The sequence below is a fragment of the Bombina bombina genome, chromosome 4, assembly GCF_027579735.1.
Source record: "Bombina bombina isolate aBomBom1 chromosome 4, aBomBom1.pri, whole genome shotgun sequence".
Taxonomy (NCBI): domain Eukaryota; kingdom Metazoa; phylum Chordata; class Amphibia; order Anura; family Bombinatoridae; genus Bombina; species Bombina bombina.
Window position 1 is genome coordinate 4,196,674 of NC_069502.1, and position 5,077 is coordinate 4,201,750.

The following is a 5,077-nucleotide window of genomic DNA, read 5'->3' on the forward strand; positions in this document are numbered from 1 at the left end:
CACACGCTGGCAGGCAAATGCAATTAGATTACACTAGCAGACTGATGTTTCACAGTCCAAAAAGTTTTTTTTTTTTTTTAAACATCAGTCTGCTAGTGTAATCTAATTGCAGTTGCCTGCCTGCCAGTGTGTGTGCCAGGCTCACTTGCCCACAGTGCCACCACTCATATCTGTTGTAACAGTAGTGTAAATTTAAAAAAAAAAAACTTTTTAGACTGTGAAACATCAGTCTGCTAGTGTAATCTAATTGCAGTTGCCTGCCTGCCAGCGTGTGTGCCAGGCCCACTTGCCCACAGTGCCACCACTCATATCTGTTGTAACTGTAGTGTAAATTTAAAAAAAAAACTTTTTTGACTGTTACACATCAGTCTGCTAGCGTAATCTAATTGCAGTTGCCTGCCTGCCTGCCAGCGTGTTTGCCAGGCCCACTTGCCCACAGTGCCACCACTCATATCTGTTGTAACAGTAGTGTAAATTTAAAAAAAAAACTTTTTTGACTGTTACACATCAGTCTGCTAATGTAATCTAATTGCAGTTGCCTGCCTGCCTGCCAGCGTGTTTGCCAGGCCCACTTGCCCACAGTGACACCACTCATATCTGTTGTAACAGTAGTGTAAATTTTAAAAAACAAAACTTTTTTGACTGTTAAACATCAGTCTGCTAGTGTAATCTAATTGCAGTTGCCTGCCTGCCAGCGTGTGTGCCAGGCTCACAGCGTATACTCTGCCCACTTGCCCAGTGCCACCACTCATATCTGGTGTAACATTAGTGTAAATTAAAAAAAAAATTTTTTACTGTGAAATATCAGTCTGCTTGTGTAATCTAATTGCAGTTGCCTGCCTGCCAGCATGTGTGCCAGGACCACTTGCCCACAGTGCCACCACTCATATCTGTTGTAACAGTAGTGTAAATTAAAAAAAAAAAAAAACTTTTTTGACTGTTAAACATCAGTCTGCTAGTGTAATCTAATGGCAGTTGCCTGCCTGCTAGCGTGTGTGCCAGGCCCACTTGCCCACAGTGCCACCACTCATATCTGTTGTAACAGTAGTGTAAATTAAAAAAAAAAAAACTTTTTTGACCATTAAACATCAGTCTGCTAGTGTAATCTAATTGCAGTTTCCTGCCTGCCAGCGTGTGTGCCAGGACTACTTGCCCACAGTGCCACCACTCATATCTGTTGTAACAGTAGTGTAAATTAAAAAAAAAAAAACTTTTTTGACTGTGAAACATCAGTATGCTAGTGTAATTGAATTGCAGTTGCCTGCCTGCCAGCGTGTGTGCCAGGTCCACTTGCCCGTTGCCACCACTCATATCTGGTGTAACAAACAGTAGTGTAATTAAAAAAAAAAACAAAAAAACTTTTTTGACTTTGAAACATCAGTCTGCTAGTGTAATCTAATTGCAGTTGCCTGCCTGCAAGCGTGTGTGCCAGGCTCACAGCGTATACTCTGCCCACTTGCCCAGTGCAACCACTCATATCTTGTTTAATGGTAGTGTAAGTGTAAATTTAAAAAAAATCAAACTTTTTGGACTGTGAAACATCAGTCTGCTTTTTGTGTCAGGCTCACAGCGTATACTGTACCCACTTGTCCAGTGGCACCACTCATATCTTGTTTAATAGTATTGTAAGTGTACATTTTAAAAAAAATGACAGGCAGAGGCAGGCCACCCCACAGGTGCTGTCGTGGTTGTGGTGCTGTGATTCCCTTAGGCCCTGGAATAATGGCCAGTGTTACGAGGCCTCGTACCATGAACTCGAAAAGTTCTGAGGCGGACATAGTTGACTTTTTAACACAGGACACCCAATCGTCTATAGCTTCCGCTCCGAACCGTGACGCACCATCCTCCTCCAGCTTATCTATGGGCACCTCTCAAGTTACCACTCACCCGCCTGCCGCCACCAAAAACACTAGCACCACAGCCGCTTAACTTGATCTGGCAGAGGAGTTATTTACACATCATTTGGAAGAAATTAGTGATGCGCAACCATCATTGACAGAGGATTTAGATAACAGTGATATGTCTCAGTCAGGCAGCATTACAGACATGGACGTACGGTGTGATGATGATGATGTTGTACCCACTGCTGCTGATTTGTCAGATACAAGTGAAGTGGTTGATGATGACGATGCGTCCGTGGATGTCACGTGGGTGCCCGATAGAAGAGAAGAAGAACAGGGGGAAAGTTCAGATGGGGAGACAGAGAGAAGGAGGAGACGAGTTGGAAGCAGGGGGAGGTCATCTCAAGGAGCTAGTTGCACAGTCAGACAGCATGCATCGGCACCTGGGGTCAGCCAGACAGCACGCCAATAATCAATCCATGCTGTTGCCACCACCAGAATGCCATCATCGCAGAGCGTAGCAGTGTGGCATTTTTTTTGTGTGTCTGCCTCTGACAACAGTGATGCCATTTGCAACCTGTGCCAAAAGAAACTGAATCGTTGGACGTCCAACACCCACCTAGGTACAACTGCTTTGCAAAGGCACATGATCGCACATCACAAACACCTATGGGATCAACACATGAGTACAAGCAGCACACAAACTCAAAGCTGCCATCCTCCTCCTGGTCCAGCATCTTCAGCCACGTCAACCACTGCTGTCCTCCTTGCCCCCTCTAAACGATCCGCCACTTTGTCTCTTTTCCGGAGCATTTGCTGCTCATCTGCCCACAGTCAGGTGTCTGTCAAGGACATGTTTGAGCGTAAGAAGCCAATGTCACAAAGTCACCCCCTTGCCTGGCGTCTGACAGCTGGCTTGTCTGAACTCTTAGCCCGCCAGCTTTTGCCATACAAGCTGGTGGAGTCTGAGGCGTTAAAAAAATTTGTAGCTATTGGGACACCACAGTGGAAGGTACCCGGCCAAAATTTCTTTTCACAAAAGGCAATCCCCAACCTGTACTCGATTGTGGGAAAGGAAGTAATGGCATGTCTGGCACACAGTGTTGGGGCAAGGTTCCATCTGACCACTGATAGCTGGTCTGCAAAGCATGGTCAGGGCAGGTATATAACCTACACTGTGCATTGGGTAAACCTGCTGATGGCTGACAACCATGGAATGCGTGGCTCTGCAGAGTTGGTGACCCTGCCACGACTTGCAGGCAGGCCTGCTGCCACCTCCTCTACTCCTCCTACTCCATCCTCTTCCATAACCTCCTCAGCTGAGTCCTCTTCTTCTGCTGCTGCGTCTTGCTCCACATCAACGGCACCCCCCCAGCTCCCCAGGTACTATTCCACATCCCAGATACGGCAGTGTCACACTGTCTTGGGGTTGACTTGCCTGAAAGCAGAGAGTCACACCGGACCAGCACTCCTGTCCGCCCTGAATGCACAGGTGGATCAGTGGCTGACTCCGCACCAACTGGAGATCGGCAAAGTGGTTTCTGACAACGGAAGTAATTTGGTGGCGGCATTGAAATTGGGCAAGTTGACACATGTGCCATGCATGGCACATGTGTGTAATCTGATCGTACAACGCTTTGTGCATGAGTATCTAGGCTTACAGGATATCCTGAAGCAGGCCAGGAAGGCGTGTGGCCATGTCTGATATCCAGCAGCAAAACAACATGCCAGTGAGGCGCTTGATTTGCAACAGCCCAAAACGTTGGAATTTAACACTCCTAATGTTTGACCACCTGCTCCAACAAGAAAAAGCCGTTAACTAGTATTTGTATCACCGGGGTGCTATTAAAGCCTCTGGGGAGCTGAGATTTTTTTTGCAATGTTACTGGGTGCTCATGAGCAATGCCTGTAGGCTCATGCGTCCTTTTGAGGAGATGACAAACCTAGTCAGTCGCACCAAAGGCACCATCAGTGACATCATACCATTTTTTTTCTTCCTGGAGCGTGCCCTGTGAAGAGTGCTGGATCAGGCCGTAGATGAGCGTGAAGCGGAAGAGGAAGAGTTGTGGTCACCATCACCACCAGAAACAGCCTTATCAGCATCGCTTGCTGGTTTTGCGGCAATGCTGGAAGAGGATTGTGAGGAAGAGGAGTCAGAGGAGGAATGTGGCTTTGAGGAGGAGAAGGAAGACCAACCACAACAGGCATCCCAGGGTGCTCGTTGTCACCTATCTGGTACCCGTGGTGTTGTACGTGGCTGGGGGGAAGAAGATACCTTCAGTGAGATCACTGAGGATGAGGAACGGGACATGAGTAGCTCGGCATCCAACCTTGTGCAAATGGGGTCTTTCATGCTGTCGTACCTGTTGAGGGACCCTCGTATAAAAAAGCTGAAGGAGAACGACCTGTACTGGGTGTCCACGCTACTAGACCCCCGGTATAAGCATAAAGTGCCTGAAATGTTACAGAATTACCGCAAGTCGGAAAGGATGCAGCAGTTCCAAAATAAATTAAAAAGTATGCTTTACACAGTGTATAAAGGTGATGTCACAGCACAACGGGAATCTAACAGGGGAAGAGGTGAAAGTAATCCTCCGACTCCCACAACCATGCCGGCAAGGACAGGACACTTTACAGACGTGTTGTTTATAGAGGACATGCGGAGCTTTTTAAGTCCTATGCATCACCACAGCCCTTCGGGGTCCACCCTCAGAGAACGACTTGACCGACAGGTAGCAGGCTACCTCGCCTTAACTGCAAATCTCAACACTCTGAGGAGCGATGAACCTCTTGACTACTGGGTGTGCAGGCTTGACCTGTGGCCTGAGCTATCCCAATTTGCGATAGAACTTCTGGCCTGCCCCGCTTCAAGTGTCCTGTCAGAAAGGACCTTCAGTGCAGCAGGAGGTATTGTCACTGAGAAGAGAAGTCGCCTAGGTCAAAAAAGTCTAGATTTCCTCACCTTTATTAAGATGAATGAGGGATGGATCCTGAAGGGACTGACATTGGGCGATACATTCGACTAAAAAAGGCCTGATGAGATGAGCTGCCTTGGGCTAAAATGGTCCACACGCTGCTGTATTTTATCTTCGAATGCCGGATGACTTGCGTGACTTATCCGCCACCAACTACGATTCAAGGCGCAATGTTTTAGGGCACTTTCTAACTGTCAAACAAACATCAATTTTTCTGGCCACTGCTACAGCAGCGGCTGCAACAATACCTAATTTTTCAGG